The following is a 17,154-nucleotide window of genomic DNA, read 5'->3' on the forward strand; positions in this document are numbered from 1 at the left end:
AGGGAGGATGCCTGAGGGGACACAGGCGGACTCCTGGACACGCGGACCTGGGAGAGACGAAAAAGGACACTCACCGGCCGTCGAGGCAGACCCTGGGGAAGTGGGGAAGGGAGAATGCCTGAGGGGACACAGGCGGACTCCTGGACACGCGGACCTGGGAGAGACGAAAAAGGACACTCACCGGCCGTCGAGGCAGACCCTGGGGAAGTGGGGAAGGGAGAATGCCTGAGGGGACACAGGCGGACTCCTGGACACGCGGACCTGGGAGAGACGAAAAAGGATACTCACCGGCCGTCGAGGCAGACCCTGGGGAAGTGGGGAAGGGAGAATGCCTGAGGGGACACAGGCGGACTCCTGGACACGCGGACCTGGGAGAGACGAAAAAGGATACTCACCGGCCGTCGAGGCAGACCCTGGGGAAGTGGGGAAGGGAGAATGCCTGAGGGGACACAGGCGGACTCCTGGACACGCGGACCTGGGAGAGACGAAAAAGGATACTCACCGGCCGTCGAGGCAGACCCTGGGGAAGTGGGGAAGGGAGAATGCCTGAGGGGACACAGGCGGACTCCTGGACACGCGGACCTGGGAAAGACGAAAAAGGATACTCACCGGCCGTCGAGGCAGACCCTGGGGAAGTGGGGAAGGGAGAATGCCTGAGGGGACACAGGCGGACTCCTGGACACGCGGACCTGGGAAAGACGAAAAAGGATACTCACCGGCCGTCGAGGCAGACCCTGGGGAAGTGGGGAAGGGAGAATGCCTGAGGGGACACAGGCGGACTCCTGGACACGCGGACCTGGGAGAGACGAAAAAGGATACTCACCGGCCGTCGAGGCAGACCCTGGGGAAGTGGGGAAGGGAGAATGCCTGAGGGGACACAGGCGGACTCCTGGACACGCGGACCTGGGAAAGACGAAAAAGGATACTCACCGGCCGTCGAGGCAGACCCTGGGGAAGTGGGGAAGGGAGAATGCCTGAGGGGACACAGGCGGACTCCTGGACACGCGGACCTGGGAAAGACGAAAAAGGATACTCACCGGCCGTCGAGGCAGACCCTGGGGAAGTGGGGAAGGGAGAATGCCTGAGGGGACACAGGCGGACTCCTGGACACGCGGACCTGGGAAAGACGAAAAAGGATACTCACCGGCCGTCGAGGCAGACCCTGGGGAAGTGGGGAAGGGAGAATGCCTGAGGGGACACAGGCGGACTCCTGGACACGCGGACCTGGGAAAGACGAAAAAGGATACTCACCGGCCGTCGAGGCAGACCCTGGTTTAAGGGCGACCTATGAGTAACCATGTAGAAATAAAGTGGGGGACCCTTGAGTAAAAATGTAAGAAGTTTGTGTTAACCCATCAATTACTTGATCTGAGACAAGATTTCCGTAAGCTGGTTGGAACATGAAATGTCGATCTGGTACGTTGATATGACTTAGAACATTTAATGAACAATTTGATCAGAAAGGGAACACATATTGAACACTGTGATCTGGAATAGAACGCTCATTGAACATTCACATAAAACGCAAAATGTTGTTCACTCCAGTATAGACACACATAATGTGGATGGTTGGAAGTGAGTTGTGGGAAGAGACGGTTGATGATAAGCTGAAGATGAGCTGAAGATGGTGAAGATGGTTGAAGATGGATTGAAGACGGTGAAAATGATATTGTTGAAGCTGAGTTGAAATTTTAATAGTTAATGAGGATTTATAGTAAAGGATACTTAATAAACTGTGTGTTAATTTCTTGGCCACAAAGTACATACACGAGATTAAATTATGATAGAAAAGAAAACAGTTTTGTGACGAATTGTGTTGGTCAGCTCAGGTGTGTTGCCTACGTTTTTCTCTTCCATTGTGTTGTGTCTGGAGTTTGATGTGACCTACATCTTTATATGCCATACCAGGTCATTCTTATAGGCCATACCAGGTCATTCTCATATGCTATACCAGGTCATTCTTATATGCCATACAGGTCATTCTCATATGCCATACCAGATCATTCTTATATGCCATACCAGGTCATTCTCATATGCTATACCAGGCCATTCTTACATGCCATACCAGGTCATCCTTATATCCCATACCAGGTCAAACTTATATCCCATACCAAGTCATCCTTATATCACACACCAGTTCATCCTTATATCCCATACCTGGTCAAACTTATATCCCATACCAAGTCATCCTTATATCACACACCAGTTCATCCTTATATCCCATACCAGGTAACCCTTATATCACTTACCAGGTCATCCTTAAATCCCATACCGGGCCATCCTTATATCACACACCAGATCATCCTTATATCGCACACCAGATCATCCTTATATCCCAAACCAGATCAACCTTATATCCCATACCAGGTCATCCTTATATTCCATACCAGGCCATCCTTATATCCCACACCAGGTCACCCTTATATTTCATACCAGGCACTTCACATATCCAATAATAGGTCAACCTTATATCCCATACCAGATCATCCTTATATTCCATACCAGGTCATCCTTATATTCCATTCCAGGTCATCCTTATATCCCATACCAAGTCATCCTTATATCCCATACCAGGTCATCCTTATATCCCATACCAAGTGATCCTTATATCCTATACCAGGTCATCCATATACCCATACCAGGTCATCCTTATATCCCATACCAGGTCATCCTTATATCCCATACCAGGTCATCCATATACCCATGCCAGGTGATCCTTATATCCCATACCAGGTCATTCTTATATCCCATAGCAGACCATCCTTATATCCCATATCAAGTCATTCTTATATCCCTTACCAGGTCATCCTTATATTCCATACCAGGTCATCCTTATATCGCATAACAGGTCATTCTTATATTCCATACCAGGTCATCCTTATATCCCATACCAGTTTATCCTTATATCCCATACCAGGTCATCCTTATATCCCTTACCAGGTCATCCTTATATTCCGTACCAGGTCATCCTTATATTCCGTACCAGGTCATCCTTATATCACATAACAGGTCATTCTTATATTCCATACAAGGTCAACCTTATATCCCATACCAGGTCATCCTTATATTCCATACCAAGTCATCCTTATATCCCATACCAGGTCATCCTTATATTCCATACCAGGTCATCCTTATATCCCATACCAAGTCGTCCTTATATCCCATACCAGGTCATCCTTATATCCCATACCAAGTCATCCATATACCCCATACCAGGTCATCCTTATATCCCATACCAGGTCATCTTTTTATCCCATACCAGGTCATCCTTATCTCCCATACCAGATCATCCTTATATCCCATGCCAGGTCATTGTCATATCCCATACCAGGTCATCCTTATATCCCATACCAGGCCATCCTTATATTCCATACCAGGTCATCCTTATATCCCGTACCAGTTCACTCTTATATCCCATACCAGGTCATTGTTATATACCTCACAGGTCACCCTTATATTCCATACCAGGCCATCCACATATCCAATACCAGGTCAACCTTATATCCCATACAAGGTCATCCTTATATTCCATACCAGGTCATCATTATATCACATACAAGGTCATCCTTATATCACATACCAGGTAATCCTTATATTCCATATCAGGTCATCCTTATATCTCATACCAGGTCATGCTTATATTCCATAACAGGTCATCTTTATGTCACATACCAGGTTGTCCTTATATCACATGCCTGGTTATCCTTACATTACATACCAGGTCATCCTTATAACACATGCCAGGTCATCCTTATATCATATACCAGGTCATCCTTATATTCCATACCAGGTTATCCTTATATTACATACCTGGTCATCCTTGTATTATATACCAGATCATCCTTGTATCATACATTGTCATCCTTTTATCACATACCAGGTCATCCTTATATCACATACCAGGTCATCCTTATATCACATACCAGGTCATCCTTATATCACATACCAGGTCATCCATATATCACATACAAATTAATACAACATAAACAAGTGGTTTTAAAGCGCAGAATACAACACCTGGCGGAGACTGTCAGGTATACTCTCCACACTCTACACCAACAGGCAGGTATACTCTCCACACTCTACACCAACAGGCAGGTATACTCTCCACACTCTACACCAACAGGCAGGTATACTCTCCACACTCTACACCAACAGGCAGGTATACTCTCCACACTCTACACCAACAGGCAGGTATACTCTCCACACTCTACACCAACAGGCAGGTATACTCTCCACACTCTACACCAACAGGCAGGTATACTCTCCACACTCTACACCAACAGGCAGGTATACTCTCCACACTCTACACCAACAGGCAGGTATACTCTCCACACTCTACACCAACAGGCAGGTATACTCTCCACACTCTACACCAACAGGCAGGTATACTCTCCACACTCTACACCAACAGGCAGGTATACTCTCCACACTCTACACCAACAGGCAGGTATACTCTCCACACTCTACACCAACAGGCAGGTATACTCTCCACACTCTACACCAACAGGCAGGTATACTCTCCACACTCTACACCAACAGGCAGGTATACTCTCCACACTCTACACCAACAGGCAGGTATACTCTCCACACTCTACACCAACAGGCAGGTATACTCTCCACACTCTACACCAACAGGCAGGTATACTCTCCACACTCTACACCAACAGGCAGGTATACTCTCCACACTCTACACCAACAGGCAGGTATACTCTCCACACTCTACACCAACAGGCAGGTATACTCTCCACACTCTACACCAACAGGCAGGTATACTCTCCACACTAGGCAGGTATACTCCCCACACTCTCCACACTCTCCACACTCTACACCAACAGGCAGGTATACTCTCCACACTCTACACCAACAGGCAGGTATACTCTCCACACTCTACACCAACAGGCAGGTATACTCTCCACACTCTACACCAACACACAGGTATACTCTCCACACTCTACACCAACAGGCAGGTATACTCTCCACACTCTACACCAACAGGCAGGTATACTCTCCACACTCTACACCAACAGGCAGGTATACTCTCCACACTCTACACCAACAGGCAGGTATACTCTCCACACTCTACACCAACAGGCAGGTATACTCTCCACACTCTACACCAACAGGCAGGTATACTCTCCACACTCTACACCAACAGGCAGGTATACTCTCCACACTCTACACCAACAGGCAGGTATACTCTCCACACTCTACACCAACAGGCAGGTATACTCCCCACACTCTACACCAACAGGCAGGTATACTCTCCACACTCTACACCAACAGGCAGGTATACTCTCCACACTCTACACCAACAGGCAGGTATACTCCCCACACTCTACACCAACAGGCAGGTATACTCTCCACACTCTACACCAACAGGCAGGTATACTCCCCACACTCTACACCAACAGGCAGGTATACTCTCCACACTCTACACCAACAGGCAGGTATACTCTCCACACTCTACACCAACAGGCAGGTATATTCTCCACACTCTACACCAACAGGCAGGTATACTCTCCACACTCTACACCAACAGGCAGCTATACTCTCCACACTCTACACCAACAGGCAGGTATACTCTCCACACTCTACACCAACAGGCAGGTATACTCTCCACACTCTACACCAACAGGCAAGTATACTCTCCACACTCTACACCAACAGGCAGGTATACTCTCCACACTCTACACCAACAGGCAGGTATACTCTCCACACTCTACACCAACAGGCAGGTATACTCTCCACACTCTACACCAACAGGCAGGTATACTCCCCACACTCTACACCAACAGGCAGGTATACTCCCCACACTCTACACCAACAGGCAGGTATACTCTCCACACTCTACACCAACAGGCAGGTATACTCTCCACACTCTACACCAACAGGCAGGTATACTCTCCACACTCTACACCAACAGGCAGGTATACTCCCCACACTCTACACCAACAGGCAGGTATACTCTCCACACTCTACACCAACAGGCAGGTATACTCTCCACACTCTACACCAACAGGCAGGTATACTCCCCACACTCTACACCAACAGGCAGGTATACTCTCCACACTCTACACCAACAGGCAGGTATACTCTCCACACTCTACACCAACAGGCAGGTATACTCCCCACACTCTACACCAACAGGCAGGTATACTCTCCACACTCTACACCAACAGGCAGGTATACTCTCCACACTCTACACCAACAGGCAGGTATACTCCCCACACTCTACACCAACAGGCAGGTATACTCTCCACACTCTACACCAACAGGCAGGTATACTCCCCACACTCTACACCAACAGGCAGGTATACTCTCCACACTCTACACCAACAGGCAGGTATACTCTCCACACTCTACACCAACAGGCAGGTATACTCTCCACACTCTACACCAACAGGCAGGTATACTCCCCACACTCTACACCAACAGGCAGGTATACTCTCCACACTCTACACCAACAGGCAGGTATACTCCCCACACTCTACACCAACAGGCAGGTATACTCTCCACACTCTACACCAACAAACAGGTATACTCCCCACACTCTACACCAACAGGCAGGTATACTCTCCACACTCTACACCAACAGGTATACTCTCCACACTCTACACCAACAGGCAGGTATACTCTCCACACTCTACACCAACAGGCAGGTATACTCTCCACACTCTACACCAACAGGCAGGTATACTCTCCACACTCTACACCAACAGGCAGGTATACTCCCCACACTCTACACCAACAGGCAGGTATACTCTCCACACTCTACACCAACAGGCAGGTATACTCTCCACACTCTACACCAACAGGCAGGTATACTCCCCACACTCTACACCAACAGGCAGGTATACTCTCCACACTCTACACCAACAGGCAGGTATACTCCCCACACTCTACACCAACAGGCAGGTATACTCTCCACACCTTACACCAACAGGCAGGTATACTCTCCACACTCTACACCAACAGGCAGGTATACTCTCCACACACTACACCAACAGGCAGGTATACTCTCCACACTCTACACCAACAGGCAGGTATACTCTCCACACTCTACACCAACAGGCAGGTATACTCCCCACACTCTACACCAACAGGCAGGTATACTCCCCACACTCTACACCAACAAGCAGGTATAAGAACATAAGAACATAAGAATGTAGGAACACTGCAGAAGGCCTACTGGCCCATACGAGGCAGGTCCTTATCAAAACGACATCTACCTAAAGCTACTCAAGAAACAACTCCCGCACCCCCCAACACCAATCAAACCCAGCCCCTCCCGCTCATATATTTGTCCAGTCTCTTCTTAAAGCTACCCAAGGTCCTAGCCTCTATCACCCCACTGGGAAGACTGTTCCACGCATCTACAACTCTGTTAGAAAACCAGTACTTACCTATGTCCTTTCTAAATCTAAATTTATCCAACTTAAATCCATTATTCCTGGTTCTTACCTGGTTCGACACCCTCAGTACTTTATTAATGTCTCCCTTGTTTATGCCCGTCATCCACTTATACACTTCAATGATATCTCCCCTCATTCTACGCCTCTCCAGAGAGTGGAGATTTAAGGCTTTAAGTCTATCTTCATACGGGAGGTTCCTTACACAGTAAATCATTTTAGTCATTCTTCTCTGTATGTTCTCTAATGAGTCTATGTCCATCCTGTAGTAAGGGGACCAAAACTGAGCAGCATAATCTAAATGAGGCCTCACTAGTGATGTATAGAGCTGTAAAATAACTTTTGGACTTCTGTTACTTATACTTCTTGAGATAAATCCAAGTAATCTGTTGGCCTTGTTGCGCACACTGAGGCACTGCTGTCTTGGCTTTAGATTTCTGCTTACCATGACTCCCAAGTCTTTTTCACATTCTGTATGACCAAGCTCTACTTCACCTAGATTATAGCTTCGAGGGTTATTTTCATTACCAAGGGCAAGTACCTTACACTTATCCACATTAAACTTCATCTGCCATTTCTCAGACCAAGACATTAATTTGTTCAAATCGTCCTGGAGTTCATTGATATCCTCCTCAGAGTGAATTATACGGCCTATCTTTGTATCATCAGCAAACTTACTCATGTCACTAGTAATCCCTTCATCAAGGTCATTAATGTAAATTATGAACAAGAGAGGGCCTAAAACTGATCCTTGTGGAACGCCACTAGTGACTAATCCCCATTCAGATTTCACTCCATTAATGGTAACTCTCTGCTTTCTATTGGTAAGCCATGCCTCAATCCATGCTAGAACTTTACCTCCTATACCATGAGCTGCCACTTTTCTTAAGAGTCTCTTGTGAGGTACTCTGTCGAAGGCTTTACTAAAATCCAAATAAACAATATCATATTCCTTATCACTGTCAACTGCCTCAAATGTTCTATTGAAGAACGTCAGTAAGTTTGTCAGGCAGGAACGACCTCTCGTGAATCCATGCTGAGATTCATTTATCAAGTTATGCTCTTCAAGGTGACTTCTGATAATGTCAGCTATAATTGATTCTAATAACTTGCCCACTATAGATGTCAGGCTTATTGGACGGTAATTTGAAGGAGTGGACTTATCCCCTGATTTGAATATAGGAACCACATTAGCCATCTTCCACATCTCTGGCACAACACTGGTAAGGATGGACGCATTGAATACACTCGTTAATGGCTGACTAAGCTCCATCTTGCATTCCTTAAGTACCCTTGAAAACAACTCATCGGGTCCCGGGGACTTATTTTGTTTCAGTTTGTCTATCTGTTTAATAACCATGTCCCTCGTGACAGTAATATTAGTTAACTTAAATTCATCAGGAACTAAATAATTGTTAATTACTGGAATCTCATTTACATCTTCCTGTGTAAAAACTGACAAAAAATAGTCATTAAATAAGGAACACATTTCCAGTTCATTATCCGTCAGCTGTCCATTCCCAGATTTCAGAGGTCCTACTTTTTCCTTCACCTTCGTCCTATACACTTGAAAGAACCCCTTTGGATTAGTCTTTGATTCATTAGCAACTCTAATTTCATAGTCACGTTTAGCCTTTCTAATCGCCTTTTTTACTTCTCTTTTAAGCTGAACATATTGGTCAGTAAGGTTAACCTCTCCTCTTCTGATGCGCCTATAAATTCCCCTTTTCTCCCCTAATAGATGCTTTAGCCTCCTGTTAACCCATTTGGGATCGTTATTATTAGACCTAATTTCTCTCTGGGGAATGTATATACTCTGGGCACTGTGTACATTATTAAGAAAACAATCATAAAAGCAGATCCCTTCATATTCATAAGTATGATTATCGTCAATAAAATCATTAGCTAGATAACCCAAATCAAGATTAGACAGATGTTCCCTAAGTCCATTATAATCGGCAGAACGAAAATCGGGGATTTTTACTGTATTATCATTATTCTTGCATTCCCAATTAATGCTAAAGGTGATGGATTTGTGATCACTTGCGCCAAGCTCTTCAGTGATCTCCAGATTATTCACGAGTGTTTCCTTATTTGACAAGACTAGGTCTAGCAAATTATTACCCCTGGTAGGTTCAGTTACACTCTGTTTCAGAAAACAGTCCTGAACTGTTTCCATGAAGTCACTGGACTCTAGATTACCTGTCAAAGAATTCCAGTCAATTTGGCTAAAGTTAAAGTCCCCTACTATGATTACGTTACTGTGTCCAGAAGCCCTAACAATTTCGTCCCAAAGAAGTCTCCCTCTATCGTGATCCAAGCCTGGAGGTCGGTATATTACACCTAGAATTAGTTTTTCTTGACCCTCCACGAACTCTACCCAAACAGACTCTGTTACTGCTCCATCTATTTTTATACCTTTTTTTATGCAACAATTAATATTTTCTCGAACATACAATGCAACTCCTCCCCCCTTCCCATTACATCTATCCACCTTGAATAACTTAAATCCCTGAATATTACACTCAGCAGTCATATCCCGACTCTTTAAATCATACCACGTTTCAGTTAATGCAATGATATCAAAGTTCCCAGCACATGCTACCAAACGTAGTTCATTAATTTTATTTCTTGCACTTCGACTGTTAGCATAAAATACCATCATATGTTTTTTCTTCTGCACATTTTTCCTATTCATCTTTGTTTTTACACAATTTCTGAAATTATCATTACCCAGAGTTACTCCATGACAGTTACTATTAAGATTCTTAATATCAGAGCATAAGTCAATATATCCATATTCATTATTAATCATTTCAAAACCCATACCTCTAACTAATCCTAGTTTAAAGTCCTAACAACCCCCTCAACTGAGTTAGCAAGAAAACCCACACCTGCCCTGGATAAGTGAACCCCATCCCTGGCATACATGTCATTTCGGCCATAGAAGTTGTCCCAGTTGTCAATGAATGGTACTGCATTATCCTTACAGTGTTTATCCAGCCAACAATTAATACCAATTGCTCTGGACAACCATTCATTACCAACACCTCTTCTTGGCAAAATGCCACATATAACAGGGCGCCCCCCCTTCTTCCTAATCATGTCTATAGCTGTCCTGAACTTTCTAACTAAATCCTCACTTCTACGCTTGCCTACATCATTGCCTCCAGCACTGAGGCAAATAATAGGATTGATCCCATTACCGTTCATGATGTTGTCAAGCCGGCTAACAATGTCCTCCATCCCAGCCCCAGGAAAGCATACCCTTTGTCTCCTACTCCTGTCCTTCAAGCAGAATGCCCTATCCATGTATCTAACCTGGCTATCCCCAACAACAACAATATTCTTACCTTCCTTGTTGTCGTTCGTCGTGACGATCCCAGTAGTAGACTCACATTCGTCGGGTAGCACCGAGAATGCGTTGGAGGTTTCCACGGGAGTTTCCACAGCAGTCTCTTTCTTCTTCATCGTTTCTGGCTTTCCATTCGTCTTCTTGATCGTCAACTTCGTCGTCCCCTGCTGTCCAACCACTGACCACGATCCCTTCTTGACCTGAGGACTCGAAACAGGAGGACTACTACGAATCCTCTTGTTTTCCTCGGTCAATCGCCGTATCTCCATCTTCGCTGCCCTCAATTCTTCCTTAAGTTGCTGGTAAAGTTGCTCGATGGAGGGCATCTTGGTTCAGTCCACGGGAGCAAACAAGACACTTCTTCACAGAGTTAAGTACAGGTCAGCACTCAAAGTACAGGTCACCACTCAAGAGCACACAAACAGGTCTTCACTGAGCTAAGTACACGTCACCACTCAAATGCAGTATAATGTGATCCTTTATTGACTACGTTTCGCCCACACAGTGGGCTTTTTCAAGTCACAAACACTCTACACCAACAGGCAGGTATACTCTACACCAACAGGCAGGTATACTCTCCACACTCTACACCAACAGGCAGGTATACTCTCCACACTTTACACCAACAGGCAGGTATACTCCCCACACTCTACACCAACAGGCAGGTATACTCTCCACACTCTACACCAACAGGCAGGTATACTCTACACCAACAGGCAGGTATACTCTCCACACTCTACACCAACAGGCAGGTATACTCTCCACACTCTACACCAACAGGTAGGTATACTCTCCACACTCTACACCAACAGGCAGGTATACTCCCCACACTCTACACCAACAGGCAGGTATACTCCCCACACTCTACACCAACAGGCAGGTATAGTCCCCACACTCTACACCAACAGGCAGGTATACTCTCCACACTCTACACCAACAGGCAGGTATACTCCCCACACTCTACACCAACAGGCAGGTATACTCCCCACACTCTACACCAACAGGCAGGTATACTCCCCACACTCTACACCAACAGGCAGGTATACTCTCCACACTGTACACCAACAGGCAGGTATACTCTACACTAACTGGCAGGTATACTCTCCACACTCTACACCAACAGGCAGGTATACTCCCCACACTCTACACCAACAGTCACCGACCTTTTAGTATGAAAGGGATAATTTGAGAAGCCAGTTATATGCAGATAAATCATGCACACTAGAAGTGATGGTGGTTGCTAGAGGCGGTGAGAAGGTTTTGCTGTAAAATTTCTCTATTTTGTAAGTGTTGACACTGCGCATTGTGGAACCTACATAAAGTGAATTCATAATTTCATGTGATGGCCGCATCCATTTCCTAGAATTTCACATATGGCCCTCGGGCCATATGTGACAATTCACATGTGACCACCACATCCGTAATGTGGGTAGAGTGTTGGTTAAAGCCACATATGCAAGTATCAGGAGCAGAGAAAGTCCGAGTCACATGTGTGATGTTAACTCCATATATACTGTACTTATCTATTAATTAATAAATATATTAAATATTATTCTCTCTATTACTACAAATTTTTAATCTAAAGGTCATTCAATATTGTCTGAAATATTAGACGGAGGATTCATTATTATTTTCAATAAAAAACATTATTATTATTATTATTATTATTATTATTATTATTATTATTATTATTATTATTATTATTATTATTATTATTATTATTATTATTATTATTATTATGATTATTGTTATTGTTATTGTTGTTGTTGTTGTATGAGGTAATCCCTATAGTTCATTTAGAATTAGAGGAACTGGAGGCTTGGTCGTCCATTCACTAATAAGAAAACGAAAATTCTATACTCTGATAAAATTTCCAATATTAATGACAAAACGACAGGTTATTTAGGTGGTTATAATGAAACAGACAGCCACTGTCTCCTTACTGCTCTGAGGTCTATGTTGGTGGCATACTGTCGACTCATCACAATTGACTAATGAATTCCAGTCAGTCAGTCACGCCAATGAGTACGTTATGGACATGTTGTTATGCACAGACTCCCGAGGTTATCCTGCCGTCTAGTACGTTATGGACATGTTGTTATGCACAGACTCCCGAGGTTATCCTGCCGTCTAGTACGTGACAACACTCTCCAGTGTGACAACACTCTCCAGTAGTGCGACAACACTCTCCAGTAGTGCGACAACACTCTCCAGTAGTGTGACAACACTCTCCAGTAGTGTGACAACACTCTCCAGTAGTGCGACAACACTCTCCAGTAGTGTGACAACACTCTCCAGTAGTGCGACAACACTCTCCAGTAGTGCGACAACACTCTCCAGTAGTGCGACAACACTCTCCAGTAGTGTGACAACACTCTCCAGTAGTGCGACAACACTCTCCAGTAGTGCGACAACACTCTCCAGTAGTGTGACAACACTCTCCAGTAGTGCGACAACACACTCCAGTAGTGCGACAACACACTCCAGTAGTGCGACAACACTCTCCAGTAGTGTGACAACACTCTCCAGTAGTGTGACAACACTCTCCAGTAGTGTGACAACACTCTCCAGTAGTGTGACAACACTCTCCAGTAGTGCGACAACACTCTCCAGTAGTGCGACAACACTCTCCAGTAGTGCGACAACACTCTCCAGTAGTGCGACAACACTCTCCAGTAGTGTGACAACACTCTCCAGTAGTGTGACAACACTCTCCAGTAGTGTGACAACACTCTCCAGTAGTGCGACAACACTCTCCAGTAGTGCGACAACACACTCCAGTAGTGCGACAACACTCTCCAGTAGTGTGACAACACTCTCCAGTAGTGTGACAACACTCTCCAGTAGTGTGACAACACTCTCCAGTAGTCTCCAGTAGTGCGACAACACTCTCCAGTAGTGTGACAACACTCTCCAGTAGTGTGACAACACTCTCCAGTAGTGCGACAACACACTCCAGTAGGGCGACAACACTCTCCAGTAGTGCGACAACACTCTCCAGTAGTGCGACAACACTCTGACAACACTCTCCAGTAGTGCGACAACACTCTCCAGTAGTGCGACAACACTCTCCAGTAGTGTGACAACACTCTCCAGTAGTGCGACAACACTCTCCAGTAGTGAGACAACACTCTCCAGTAGTGCGACAACACTCTCCAGTAGTGCGACAACACACTCCAGTAGTGCGACAACACTCTCCAGTAGTGCGACAACACTCTCCAGTAGTGCGACAACACTCTCCAGTAGTGCGACAACACTCTCCAGTAGTGCGACAACACACTCCAGTAGTGCGACAACACACTCCAGTAGTGCGACAACACTCTCCAGTAGTGCGACAACACTCTCCAGTAGTGCGACAACACTCTCCAGTAGTGCGACAACACACTCCAGTAGTGCGACAACACACTCCAGTAGTGCGACAACACTCTCCAGTAGTGTGACAACACTCTCCAGTAGTGCGACACTCTCCAGTAGAGCGACAACACTCTCCAGTAGTGCGACAACACTCTCCAGTAGTGTGACAACACTCTCCAGTAGTGCGACAACACTCTCCAGTAGTGTGACAACACTCTCCAGTAGTGCGACAACACTCTCCAGTAGTGCGACAACACTCTCCAGTAGTGCGACAACACACTCCAGTAGTGCGACAACACACTCCAGTAGTGCGACAACACTCTCCAGTAGTGCGACAACACACTCCAGTAGTGCGACAACACTCTCCAGTAGTGCGACAACACTCTCCAGTAGTGCGACAACACACTCCAGTAGTGCGACAACACACTCCAGTAGTGCGACAACACTCTCCAGTAGTGCGACAACACTCTCCAGTAGTGTGACAACACTCTCCAGTAGTGCGACAACACTCTCCAGTAGTGCGACAACACTCTCCAGTAGTGCGACAACACTCTCCAGTAGTGCGACAACACTCTCCAGTAGTGCGACAACACTCTCCAGTAGTGCGACAACACACTCCAGTAGTGCGACAACACTCTCCAGTAGTGCGACAACACTCTCCAGTGAGACAACACACTCCAGTAGTGCGACAACACTCTCCAGTAGTGTGACAACACTCTCCAGTAGTGCGACAACACTCTCCAGTAGTGACAACACTCTCCAGTAGTGCGACAACACTCTCCAGTAGTGTGACAACACTCTCCAGTAGTGCGACAACACTCTCCAGTAGTGCGACAACACTCTCCAGTAGTGCGACAACACTCTCCAGTAGTGCGACAACACTCTCCAGTAGTGTGACAACACTCTCCAGTAGTGCGACAACACTCTCCAGTAGTGCGACAACACTCTCCAGTAGTGCGACAACACTCTCCAGTAGTGCGACAACACTCTCCAGTAGTGCGACAACACTCTCCAGTAGTGTGACAACACTCTCCAGTAGTGCGACAACACTCTCCAGTAGTGCGACAACACTCTCCAGTAGTGCGACAACACTCTCCAGTAGTGTGACAACACTCTCCAGTAGTGCGACAACACTCTCCAGTAGTGCGACAACACTCTCCAGTAGTGCGACAACACTCTCCAGTAGTGTGACAACACTCTCCAGTAGTGCGACAACACTCTCCAGTAGTGCGACAACACTCTCCAGTAGTGTGACAACACTCTCCAGTAGTGTGACAACACTCTCCAGTAGTGCGACAACACTCTCCAGTAGTGCGACAACACTCTCCAGTAGTGTGACAACACTCTCCAGTAGTGCGACAACACTCTCCAGTAGTGCGACAACACTCTCCAGTAGTGCGACAACACTCTCCAGTAGTGCGACAACACTCTCCAGTAGTGTGACAACACTCTCCAGTAGTGCGACAACACTCTCCAGTAGTGCGACAACACTCTCCAGTAGTGCGACAACACTCTCCAGTAGTGCGACAACACTCTCCAGTAGTGTGACAACACTCTCCAGTAGTGCGACAACACTCTCCAGTAGTGCGACAACACTCTCCAGTAGTGCGACAACACTCTCCAGTAGTGCGACAACACTCTCCAGTAGTGCGACAACACTCTCCAGTAGTGCGACAACACTCTCCAGTAGTGTGACAACACTCTCCGACAACACTCTCCAGTAGTGCGACAACACTCTCCAGTAGTGAGGCAACACACTCCGACAACACTCTCCAGTAGTGCGACAACACTCTCCAGTAGTGTGACAACACTCTCCAGTAGTGCGACAACACTCTCCAGTAGTGCGACAACACTCTCCAGTAGTGTGACAACACTCTCCAGTAGTGCGACAACACTCTCCAGTAGTGCGACAACACTCTCCAGTAGTGCGACAACACTCTCCAGTAGTGCGACAACACTCTCCAGTAGTGTGACAACACTCTCCAGTAGTGCGACAACACTCTCCAGTAGTGCGACAACACTCTCCAGTAGTGCGACAACACTCTCCAGTAGTGTGACAACACTCTCCAGTAGTGCGACAACACTCTCCAGTAGTGCGACAACACTCTCCAGTAGTGCGACAACACTCTCCAGTAGTGCGACAACACTCTCCAGTAGTGCGACAACACTCTCCAGTAGTGCGACAACACTCTCCAGTAGTGCGACAACACTCTCCAGTAGTGCGACAACACTCTCCAGTAGTGCGACAACACTCTCCAGTAGTGCGACAACACTCTCCAGTAGTGCGACAACACTCTCCAGTAGTGCGACAACACTCTCCAGTAGTGCGACAACACTCTCCAGTAGTGTGACAACACTCTCCAGTAGTGCGACAACACTCTCCAGTAGTGCGACAACACTCTCCAGTAGTGCGACAACACTCTCCAGTAGTGCGACAACACTCTCCAGTAGTGCGACAACACTCTCCAGTAGTGCGACAACACTCTCCAGTAGTGCGACAACACTCTCCAGTAGTGCGACAACACTCTCCAGTAGTGCGACAACACTCTCCAGTAGTGCGACAACACTCTCCAGTAGTGCGACAACACTCTCCAGTAGTGCGACAACACTCTCCAGTAGTGCGACAACACTCTCCAGTAGTGCGACAACACTCTCCAGTAGTGCGACAACACTCTCCAGTAGTGTGACAACACTCTCCAGTAGTGCGACAACACTCTCCAGTAGTGCGACAACACTCTCCAGTAGTGCGACAACACTCTCCAGTAGTGCGACAACACTCTCCAGTAGTGCGACAACACTCTCCAGTAGTGCGACAACACTCTCCAGTAGTGCGACAACACTCTCCAGTAGTGCGACAACACTCTCCAGTAGTGCGACAACACTCTCCAGTAGTGCGACAACACTCTCCAGTAGTGCGACAACACTCTCCAGTAGTGCGACAACACTCTCCAGTAGTGTGACAACACTCTCCAGTAGTGTGACAACACTCTCCAGTAGTGCGACAACACTCTCCAGTAGTGCGACAACACTCTC

The sequence above is a fragment of the Cherax quadricarinatus genome, unplaced genomic scaffold (genome assembly GCF_038502225.1).
Source record: "Cherax quadricarinatus isolate ZL_2023a unplaced genomic scaffold, ASM3850222v1 Contig593, whole genome shotgun sequence".
Taxonomy (NCBI): domain Eukaryota; kingdom Metazoa; phylum Arthropoda; class Malacostraca; order Decapoda; family Parastacidae; genus Cherax; species Cherax quadricarinatus.